Consider the following 12312-nt stretch of genomic DNA (forward strand, 5'->3'; position numbering starts at 1 on the left):
TGGCACATCGCTGGAATCAGGGTCTCTGTCCCTACATCATGCTGCTGTCAGATTACATAGCAAAAACCTGCTGACAGATTCCCGTTAAGGCCCAGCTATAATATCACTGTAACACTATCATTAGATGTGAGCTCCCTATACCTGTATACCTGCTGCTGTGGTGCTGCACAAAAAGTTATTCACAAAACGAGTGTATACATGTATATCTATATCTCCTGAATGGTATTACTGCTAGATTTACTATAGATATACAGTACAGACCAAAAGTTGAAGCTCATCAAGAGAATGCCAAGAGTGTGCAAAGCAGTCATCAAAGCAAAAGATGGCTACTTTGAAGAACCTAGAATATAAGACATATTTTCAGTTGTTTCACACTTTTTTGTTAAGTATATAATTCCACATGTGTTAATTCATAGTTTTGATGCCTTCAGAGTGAATGTACAATTTTCATAGTCATGAAAATACATAAAAATCTTTAAATGAGAAGGTGTGTCCAAACTTTTGGTCTGTACTTTATATGATTGTGAACTAAAAGTAAACGACACAAAGTGAATAACAATTGATCATACTTTCCATACGCTAATGAAAGTGCTACAGTGCATATATGAACAATAAAAAATGTGTATATAATTTCTTTAAAACAATAATAAATATATAAGGATTGAGAGGAGCCACTAATTTTAAAAACCTCTATATCAAAAAAGCTCTTGTATTAATATCCAGCCGCCTGTCACTGGTATTTATTCCGATAAGTATGATGAACAGAACTCCGGAATGTGACGACCAATTCCTCGTTGGCGAAATATCATCAATTCAGATGCATTTTTATTGTGTAAAAGCGCCAAAACATAAAAAAACTATATAGATGTAGTATAGCAGTAAATGTACTGACCCGAAGAATAAAGCGACCTTATCAATTTTACCACACGTGGAACAGCGTAAAAAAACAATTCCTGAATTGTTGATTTTTGTTTGTTCTGCCTCCCAAAAATAGGAGTAGAAAGCGATCAAAAAATGTCACGTGCCCGAAAATGATACCAATAAAACCGTCAACTTGTCCCGCAAAAAACAAGCCCTTACATGACTCTCTCGGCCGAAATATGGAAAAATTATAGCTATCAAAATATGGGGATGCAAAAACTAGTCTTTGCAAAAAAAGCGTCTTTTATGAATATGAATCTGGTATCGTTGTAATCGCACCAACCCGAAGAATAAAGTCGTCTAATCACTTATACCGCACGAGGAACAGCGTAGAAAATAAGCTCTAGCATTAGAGTTACGGTTAGACCACGGCCTCATTATCAGTATTCGGTCAGTATTTTTTCTCAGGAGTGGGAACCAAAACCAGGAGTGGGTGATAAATGCAGAGTTGGTGACTTGTTTCTATTCTACCTTTTCTCTGATTGTTCCTCTCCTGGTTTTGTCTCCCACTCCTGAGAAACAATACTGACCCAATACTGATAATGGGGCCCTGGCCTTAGGGTTGTTTTAGGATTAGGGTTGTGTTGAGGTTGGGATTTTTTCAAAAGTAAAGAAAAAAAAAAAATGATGACGATATGGTGACTAGTCTTGAGCGCAAGTGCTCGCTACTTGAGTATGCATCGGGTGCCGGGTATGCACTGAGTATCGCAGGTGCTCAGGTGACATGCTCGAGTCTCTGCCCCATATGTTTCACGGCTGTTATACAGCCAAAAGAAAAAAACACATGGGGATTGCCTGCTATGCATCGGCAATCCCTGCATGGTTTTTTTTGTTGTTTTTTTGAGTGTCTAAAAACCGTGAAACATGCGAGGCGGGGACTCGAGCATGTCATTCGAGCCCCCGCGATACTTGTTTCATACCTGAGTACCTGATGCAAACTCAAGTAGCGAGCACTTGCGCTTAAGACTAATGACAACATATTCAATATGATGACATAATGTTATCAAACTCTGTGTTCTGTGTCGTACCTCTGGGTTCAAAATGTTCACTATACCCTGTGACAAAGTCACTGGCAAAGTACTGGAGGGAAGATGTGTAGCACTGAGATTAGGAGCTCCAGTAATTATAGGAAAAAGGTTCCAGCACACGAAGGGGTTACTCAGCCATCTTTAGTTCTAAGGTGGTTAAACACCTGTAGAAAGGAAGGAGGTCAGAGGATAAAATCCCAGCCTTTTAGAGCATTTGTGTGTAGGGTGGGTTTGGAGGTAAAAGCTCTGAGCTGTTTTGTCATGTGAAGGAAAGACAAACCTTGAGTTGTTTGTTCCTGAAGCGGACGGTTACTCGTAGCAACAAGGACTGTGCCATACTTTATGTTTTGTTTTTCCTGATAGCATAAACAAACACGGCATTCCTGGCCTATCTGTGCTGTGGTTTATGCTGCATTCTTAATAAACCCAGCAGAAGATTTAAAGAGACAATGTTCCTGTGTACTGCTACATGCAACCAAGTGAGCCGATCTACAACAACCCCTTGATAAAATCCTTGGGGGGTCTAGTTTCCAAAATGGGGTCACTTGTGGGGGATGTCCACTGTTTAGGTGCATCAGGGGCACTCCAAATGCGACATAGCGTCCGCTCTCGATTCCAGCCAATTTTGCGTTCAAAAAGTCACACAGTGCTCCTTCCCTTCTGAACCCTGCCGTGCGCGCAAACAGTGGTTTTTCCCCACATATCAGGTATCGGCGTACTCAGGAGAAATTGCACAACAAGTTTTGGGGTCCATTTTCTCCTCTTACCCTTGTGAAAATAAAAAATTTGGGGCTAAAAGATCATTTTTGTGAAAAATGTTAAATGTTCATTTTTTTCTTCCACATTCCAAAAATTCCTGTGAAGCACCTGAAGGGTTAATAAATTTCTTGAATGCTGTTTTTAGCACCTTGAGGGGTGCAGTTTTTAGAATGCTGTCACTGTTGGGTATTTCTGTCATATAGTCACTTCCACCTCCTATCCACGATCTGTCACAAACTCTCGCAACCCTTCTAACCTTATTCCCATCCACCCAGCCCCCGCCTCCCCAGTCCCACTAACAGGAGCTCTATGCAATGCTCGCTCCATGTGCAACAAACTTTCCTACATCCATGATCTTTTCATTACTAACAAACTCTCCTTCATCGGCATCACCGATACCTGGCTCACCACCTCTGACACGCCGTCCCCAGCTGCACTTTCGTACGGTGGATTCCATCTTTCTCACACACCCCGCTCCAATTTCAAGCATGGTGGAGGAGTAGGTTTTCTCCTGTCAGGCAGCTGCTCCTTCACCCATATCCCACTGCCACTCTCCATTACTCTCCCCTCCTTTGAAGTACACTGTGTGCTCATCTACTCCCCCCTCCAACTGGCTGTCTTTTACCGCTCCCCAGGACTAGCCACCACCTTCTTTGACCACTTCAACACCTGGCTGCTTAATTTCCTTTCCGATGACATCCCCACTATCATCATGGGTGACTTCAACATCCCCATTGACACTTCCCACTCATCTGTCTCGAAGCTTCTATTCCTCACTTCCTCCTTCAGCCTTGCTCAATGGTCTTCAGCCCCCACTCACAAAGATGGCCACACACTGGACCTCATCTTCACCCTCCTCTGTTCCCTATCTAACCTCTCAAGCTCACCTCTCCCTCTTTCTGACCACAACTTACATTCTCTTACCTCTCCTCTCCAGGTACACAAGCCACACTCCACAAACTTGCACACCCTCACAGAAATCTCAAACACCTTGACCTACACTCAATCTCTGAGTCCGTTCTCCCTCTCACAGGAATAAGTTCATTACACAATGCCAATGCTGTTGCCACTTTATATAACACCTCACTCAATAGCTGCAGCTCTCAAATCGGTCGCCCCCTCACACTTATCACAGCTCGCCCATTCAACCGGCAACCCTGGCACACCAACCTGACTAAAGAACTGCGAAGGGCCTCCAGGGTTGCTGAGTGGAAATGGAAAAGGTCCCACTCCAACGAGCACTTCATTGCATTCTAACAGTCCCTCACTACCTTCAAGTCCACACTTACTGCAGCAAAACAAACATACTTCTCATCTCTCATATCCTCCCTGTCTCACAACCCTAAACAGCTATTCAAAACTTTCAGTTCTCTCCTCCGTCCCCCAGCGCCTCCTTCATCTCCTCTCATCTCAGCCGAAGAATTTGCCACATTCTTCAAGCAGAAGGTTGACACTATCAGACAAATATTTTGACTAAAGTCCCCACAGCCCCTCCTCACACCTACTCAACCATCCTCCTCCAAAACCAGCTTCTCCACCATTACAGACAATCAACTCTCCTCTTTACTCTCCAAGTCACACCTCACCACCTGCAAACTTGACCCAGTCCCGTCCCACCTCATCCCTAACCTTAACACTATTCTCATCCCAACCCTAACCCACCTTTTCAACCTGTCACTAACAACTGGTGTCTTCCCCTCATGCTTCAAACATGCCTCAATCACACCCATCCTCAAAAAGCCATCCCTTGACCCATCCTCTCTGTCTAGCTATCGCCGCATATCACTTCTCCCCTATGGCTCAAAACTACTGGAACAACACGTCCATTCTGAACTGTCCTCCCACCTCTCCTCTTTGACCGCCTCCAATCTGGCTTCCGACCGCACCACTCCACTGAAACTTCCCTGACTAAAGTCACCAATGACCTACTAACTGTCAAATCCAAGCAACACTACTCTGTCCTCCTCCTCCTGGACCTGTCATCTGCCTTTGACACAGTCGACCATTCCCTCTTACTACAGACTCTCATCTCTTGGCATCTCGGACTTGGTCCTATGTTGGATCTCTTCATACCTAACTGACCGGACATTCAGTGTCTGCCACTCACACACCACCTCCTCATCTCGCCCCCTATCTGTCAGTGTCCCCCAAGGTTCAGTCCTAGGACTCCTGCTCTTCTCCATCTACACCTTCGGCCTGGGACAGCTCATAGGGTCCCATGGCTTTCAGTATCACCTCTATGCTGATGACACACAGATCTACCTCTCTGAATCCGATTTCTCCTCCCTACTAACCAAAATCCCACAATGTCTGTCCGCTATTTTATCCTTCTTCTCTGACAGGTTTCTAAAACTTAACATAGACAAAACTGAATTCATCATTTTTCCACCGTCTCACTCAACCCCCCCCAACTGACCTATCCATCAAAGTCAATGGCTGCCCAATCTCCCTAGTCCCGCAAGCCTGCTGCCTCAGGGTGACCCTGGACTCTAACCTCTCCTTTAAACCACATATCCAAGCCCTTTCCACTTCCTTCCGACTCCAACTCAAAGAATATCTCCCGGATCCGCACATTCCTCAACCAGGAATCTGCAAAAACACTAGGCACGCCCTCATCATCTCCTGCCTTGACCACTGCAACCTCTTGCTCTGTGGTCTCCCTTCTACCACTCGCACACCTCCAATCTATCCTAAACTCTGCTGCCCAACTAATCCACGTGTCCCCCGCCTCTCCTCTCTGTCAATCCCTTCATTGGCCCCCCATTGCCCAGAGACTCCAGTGTAGGGCCAGCAATGGCAGCCCTGGGAGCAGCAGTACAGTATATCACTATAACCATAGTGAGCATCCAGGAGATGTGTGGCTGGCATGGCCGTGCTGTTTCTGTGGCAGAAGCCACATGATATAAAGACAAAGTAGCACTCTGTAGTGCTAAAGCATGGAAACATGAAATACATGGAATCTGAATGTCATTACTGCTTTAGATAATAAGAAAAAATGGAGATGTTTAGCACATAATTTGGCCAATTCATGCAAACCCAGCAGCCAACGACAAGGCACTTTCTGGTTTGCTGGGAACAGATCTAATGTGAATCCTCTGCTAGGCTAAAGCCTGCATTTATGGGTAGCTAGGATCCTGCTGCAATTAAATCCACCACAGGCTGGAGGGTGGAGCGCTCGGTCAGAGAGACAATATACAAATAGCAAAAAACTGACTGTCACTTCCAAATCAGAAAACTGGTGTGTACAAGTCCCCTCTGGAGCGGGGCTGCGCCCACTAGTCGGGTTCTGCCCGGGAGTATGTATAATGCATATATCCCCGCCGTCCCCGGGTCAGAAACCAGCGACTCCGCACAGTGCACAGTCTCTGCGCTGGAGGGTTTATAAGTCTGCAGTTACACACTGACCCCACAACCCCTTACAGCAGCCAACCATTAGCTTTGTGTGTAATACCAGGGTGAACCCAAGGTTATGGAATGATTTGTACTCACAGAACAATAATAAAACAATATATTTGTCACTTAGTTGATTTTCTTATAGAATGATCAGACTCGCAGAATTGCAAGAAATCAGTTCTGCAGTTTTGGAGGAAAGACTTTGCCCATAAATCCAAAAGACTTTGCTAAACCATCTGAAAAGAATTCTGCCACCATCCCTTTCTTTTAGGAAGGATAATGGCCGTTCTCTTTCTTCCCTTTCAGAAGGCGTTTAATGTGTCCAGCGACTGCTCTGCACTTATACCGCTGGCAAACACCGCAATGAGGAGCGACGTCCAGGAAAGTCAGGCGCGCGGCTTACTACGTCTGGGGAGGCGCAAAGAAGCGCTGGAGAGCGCAGAACTGCTGGGAATGGAATTGGAGACATTATAGGAAACATTATTTCTCCAACTTGAGAAGAAAAAGTTGCTTTATTATGTTTAAAAGTAAAAATGGATGAAACTTATCTTTTTTTTTTAACTAGAGCATAATAGTATGGAAAAGTTGTCATATTTGCATTGGTCCAGGATCTCCTTCTGCCAGTGCCACCTATGTGAGAATGGAGCTGCCAACACCTGGGACCAGCGCTGATATAGTGTTGTGGGAAAACGCTGCAAAGTCAGAATGCTTTACAAAATAAGTGTTGTGTAGGGGGGCATGTCTGGCAGCCATTGGGTGCGTATGTGTCCAAGGGTCTCCGAGTTGCACAGAGGGCTCATCCCGGCATGGAGGGCCATCAGTGTGACTCCTCTTGGTTACAAGAAGCTTATGGGCCATTTTCAGATGAGTTTGGCTGAGCTCCATTAGCATGGCCTACGCGATGCTCAGAGTTGCGGCCTCACTTGAGCTGAGGTGGGAGACCAGAGGACCTTGTCTGCCATTGTCCTGTTACGAATGGGCCCCAGACTGTGAGACCCGACTCAGAAACACATGGCCCCTTCACTAATTGGTACTGTCCCTTACCACAAGATGGCGTAGTTGGCCCAGACCAAGGGTGCAGTTCTAGGTAGACATTGTTCCCCCTGATACCATCGCCTATTTACCAGCGCTCAGAGGGAGAGCGAGAGGAGACTGAGGAACAGGGCACAGATACGCCCTCACAGACATTATCGGGCGCACGTACAGACTGATGTCAGCCATACCAGTGCAAGTGGCAGTATCTTTCATTAGTCAGCAGCACATGTAATATGCAGGTACTGTTATGTCTGACCTTATTCTGAGCATAGTACTCTGCTGCCCTCATGTGGTGAATGTGAAAACTGAAACATCTCTGCACATATAAATAAAAATGATTATTCTACCATAGCACCAACATATTCTGCAGCACTTTCCAATTAAGCAAGGACCTGTACAGACAATAAAAACAATACAATGTAACACATTTTATCCGTTACAGGAGGAGTGAGGGCCCTGCTCGCAAGCTTACAATTTATATACTGAACTCTCTCAGCATCTTAAAGAAGGAAGGGGGAGGAGCTAGCAGAAGGGGAGGAGCTAGCGGAAGGCACAGACCTTCTGCTGCAAGTTCTCCTGAAACCACAGTTACTTCTCCATGGAAGATTGCAGCTGGTGTTTATACATAGAATCCCAGAACATTAGAATTGGAGGAACCTCCAGGGTCCTAGTGTCCAACCCCTGCTCAATGCAGGATTCACTAAAGCATCTCAGACAAATGTCTGTCCAGCCTCTGTTTGAAGACTTCCATTGAAGGAGAATTCACCACCTCTCGTGGCAGCCTGTTCCATTGAAAAACGCACCAAATCTGCAGCGTGTGCACACAGCCTTGTTGTTCTTTTGGTCACAGGCAGGTCTTTGCACAGTCCTGAATGATAAGTACAGCACATACACGCTAAGGCTATGTGCCCACGTAGCAGATTTACATGCAGATTTACATGCATTTTTTCTGCCAGACAGAAGTGTTTTTTCAGCATTTTTTCAGCGTTTTTTCAAGCACTTTTCCAAGTGATTTTGAGCATCACTTGGAAAAGTGCTTGACAAGTTGGTCACACAATATAAATCCATGCAACCGGCATGGATTTATATTGTGTGACCAACTTAGATGCTTTAAATGCTGCATCTATAGTAAAAAAAAAGAATTAAAAAGTTAAAAATAAAAAAACCCTGTATACTCACCTCTCCAGTCTCCTCCCGGCAGCGTTCTCTCTCTTCAGCGTCCCGCGGTATACTGGCAGGACCTGCGGTGACGTCATTTAGTCAGCTGATGGTCACGCAACCATCACCTGACCTCTGACATCAGCGGTCGCGTGACCATCAGCTGACTAGATGACGTCACTGCAGGTCCTGCCAGTACACCGCTGGACGCCGAGGAGAGAGGATCGCCGCCGGGAGCAGACCGGAGAGGGGAGTATACAGGTTTATTTATTTTTAACTTATTTATTTCTTTTTTTCACCGCTTGGTAGCCGGGATGAAGAGGAGTTGTAGTCTCTTCTTCATCCTGGGTGCCACACGGGTTTGCTGCTTTTCAATGGACGCGTAATCGCGGTAGAAATGGTCATGCTGCGTTTTGCAACGCAATGTGAATTCGGCGCGCTAATTAGCGCATCATGTGCACAGCACATCCCAATTCACATTGCTTGGCATGGCAGACGGTTTTACATGGGCACATAGCCTAAGAGCGGGGAGCGGCTCTAGTGTCACCTGCTGGGATGGCACAATCACTGTCAGCCGGATACAGGGGACATTATCAGAAAGGAGGAGATGACGTCTCTGCCCTCTCGCCTATCAGAGAATAGATTGCTGTATACGGGGGGCCTTATCCTCCTCTATTACACAGCACTCAGCTCCTAAAGGGAATGATTTGACCATAATACAATATATTTGAGTGGGGCCAGTGCTCCAGTTTTACGTTCATAATGTTGAATGGAGATTGATCAGTTCCAGTGTGTCTGAACAGGGTCCGAGCCCACATCTCCTGAGCTCAGGCTTTACACTGAGCATCACTGTCACGGAGGTCAGATTAGAAGGGCATGGAGCACGATGTGGATGGTTGCCTCCGTATCCACCATTACCTGGACTGCTAGCTTTACCTGGACACTCTGGATCAGCTCCTCCGTCTTGTCGAGACCTCTAAGGGCCTGTTCACACAAGCAGATAAAATATCATTCAGAGTTTCATCCAGAAAAGTGGGAGAATTCTTTTCTCACTTGTCGTCCATGTGCAGTCCAGATCTAATCTGGCTTTTTAACCATTTACAGTTTCCAGGGCTACAGGATTGCAATGTATCTGTAAAAAGCAGATTTTTTTCTGTACCCATAGACTTGAATGGGTGAATCTTGTCTGACGGATGAAACGAGGACATGCTGCCATTTTCTTTCTTTATTTTTTGCTCACACACAGATTCGATCAGTGACAAAAAAGAAAAATGACTCCTCTGCACTTTCCCATTGAATCCCATTGGTCTGAGTGCCGTCCATTTGTTCCACAGACAACTTTCCTACTGAAAATACATTCGTGTGAACGAGTCCTAAGAAAGACATTGTAATTGGTTATTAGATGTTGACTGAAGTTTGGCTCTGAAAATGCAGGGCTCTTAAAGACATTCTCTAATACTTTAATGCAGATGATTTATGCATAAAATAGGTGGTCTATATCAGATCGTTGTAGGTCCGACTCTTGGCTCCCCACCAATAAGCTGTTTATAGCTCTGGCAACGGCCGGATGTAACTTGTGAACAGAGCGCACCCCAGTGGCCACTGCCTGGTGCTGCAGATCACCTCCCGTACTCCTCAATAGCTGGTCTGCACCCGGCAGCGGCCGCAGTGTACGGAGCGGTTTTGTTCCACTTTGAACATTGCCTGCATCTTGCCAGAGGTGATGACAGCTGATCATCGGGGGGCCGAGGGTTGGACCCCCACCTATCTTATATTAATGACCTATCCAGTGGAGTATAAAAGTGTTTGATAACTCCTTTTAAAATCTTGTTTCCATCCCATTGTCTTATACAGCGTGTATCTGTGTTCTTTCTGTAACCAGATGGGCCTGACCTCTGATGGTTCTTCTAGGCTTCTATTACAGCTCTTACAGCCCCAGCATGCATCATTTGTGCTGGAGAGGAATATGAAGACGCAGGAGCAAATAGAAGAACAATTAGGAAAGCTTGGATTATTAGAAGAGCAAAAAATGCTCATAGTGGAGGTGAGCCGATTATTTATTTTTATTTTTTTAACTTTCATTTTTATATTTTTTTATTTTTAGGACATTTGCTTCCTCTCCTCAGAAAATAACAGTAGATAAGATTGATTAAAGCTTCTGGAAAGGTGTTCAATAACGTCTGATCAGGTGGCTGGTTTGTAATGGTTGTCCCATCTTACCAATCCCTCTCTTCTACCATGAATGTCACATTGTGGGATGAATATATATATATATATGTATATGTGTATGTGTGAAAAGTTGTTTGCCCCTTCCTGATTTCTCATTCTTTTGCATGTTTGTCATACTTAAATATTTCAGATCTCAAAACAAATTTTAATATTAGACAAAGATAACACAAGTAACCACAAAATGCAGTTTTTAAATGAAGACCCTAATTATTAAGGGAAAAAGAAATCCAAACCTACAGGGCCCTGTGTGAAAAAGTGATTGCCCTCTAAACCTAATAACTGGTTGAAGCACCCTCAGCAACAACAACTACAATCAAGTGTTTGGGATAATTGGCAATGAGTCTTTTACAACACTCTGGAGGAATTTTTGCCAACTCATCTTTGCAAAATTGTTGTAATTTAGCCACATTGGAGGGTTTCCGAGCATGAACCGCTTTCTTAAGGTCAGGACTTTGACTAAGCCACTGCAAAGTCTTAATTTTGTTTTCCTTAAGCCAATCAGAGGTGGACTTAATAGTGTGTTTTGGATCATTGTCCTGCTGCATAACCCAAGTGCACTTCAGCTTGAGGTCATGAACAGATGGCCGGACATTCTCTTTCAGGATTTTTTGGTTAACCAGCAGAATTCATGGTTCCATTTACCACAGCAAGTCTTCCAGGTCCTGAAGCAGCATAACAGTCCCAGACCATCACGCTACCGCCACCATATTTTACTGTTGGTATGATGTTCCTTTTTTGAAATGCAGTGTTACTTCTACGCCAGATGTAATGGGACATACACCTTCCAAAAAGTTCAACTTTTGTCTTGTCAGTCCACAGAGTATTCTCCCAAAAGTCTTGGCGATCATCAAGATGTTTTCTGCCAAAACTGAGATGAGCCTTTGTTCTTATTGCTCAGCAGTGGTTTTTGTCTTGGAACTCTGCTATGCGTGTCATTTTTGCCCAGTCTCTTTCTTATGGTGGAGTCATGAACACTGTCCTTAACTGAGGCAAGTGAGACCTGCAATTCTCTGGATGTTGTTGTGGGGTCTTTTGTGACCTCTTGGATGAGTCGTTGCTGCGCTCTTGGGGTAATTTTGATCAGCCGGCCACGCCTAGGAAAGTTCACCATTGTTCCATATTTTCGCCTATTGTGGATAATGACTCCCACTGTGGTTTGCTGGAGTCCCAAATCTTTAGAAATGGCTTTAGACCTTTTTCCAGACTGATAGATCTCAATTACTTTGTTTCTCATTTTGTCCTGAATTTCTTTGGATCGCAGCATGATGTCTAGCTTTAGAGGATCTTTTGTTCTAGGGTTAAGATAATTGTGTAAATTCGCGCTAATGGTAGTGGGTTTGGAGAAAGAAAACCAGAGGTGGATAACTTAATTTGCTTGAAGCTTTTATTAAGATATAAAATATATGGGGGTGGGAAAAAAAAAAGTTTTAAAAGGGTGATATGTATCACCAGGATTAGTGTACAAATTTCTTTAAAAATGCACCAGGCTAATATGATAAAAACATAAAACATAGAAAGAAATTTGATGATTGAAATTAATCTTCCTTCTCAGGTGCGACGGGTAGGTTAGATCGGCTGGGCCTGTTATTGAGTACTTGTAGAATGTGGATAGGGACTCTCGTAGGAGAGGATTAGATACACAGCTCAGCAGACTGTATCACACAGGATAAGATTAGATACACAGCTCAGCAGACAGTATCACACAGGAGAGGATTAGATACACGGCTCAGCAGACAGTATCACACAGCATAGGATTAGATACACAGCTCAGCAGACAGTAGAACACAGG

The 12312-nt window shown here is 44.5% G+C and overlaps 1 long non-coding RNA gene across 1 annotated transcript in view; it reads left to right on the plus strand.

The window, feature by feature from the left end:
• The window catches only part of LOC141182969 (uncharacterized), a 45608-nt gene extending 38937 nt beyond the window's left edge, over nucleotides 1–6671 (plus strand). The window contains exon 3 of the long non-coding RNA XR_012257990.1: nucleotides 6408–6671. This is a non-coding gene — a long non-coding RNA (uncharacterized lncRNA). The remainder of the gene's footprint in view (nucleotides 1–6407) is intronic.
• Nucleotides 6672–12312: the final 5641 nt, after the last annotated feature.

This window comes from Phyllobates terribilis, unplaced genomic scaffold (genome assembly GCF_046119375.1).
Source record: "Phyllobates terribilis strain yellow unplaced genomic scaffold, ASM4611937v1 Scaffold_38__1_contigs__length_12584779, whole genome shotgun sequence".
Taxonomy (NCBI): Eukaryota; Metazoa; Chordata; class Amphibia; order Anura; family Dendrobatidae; genus Phyllobates; species Phyllobates terribilis.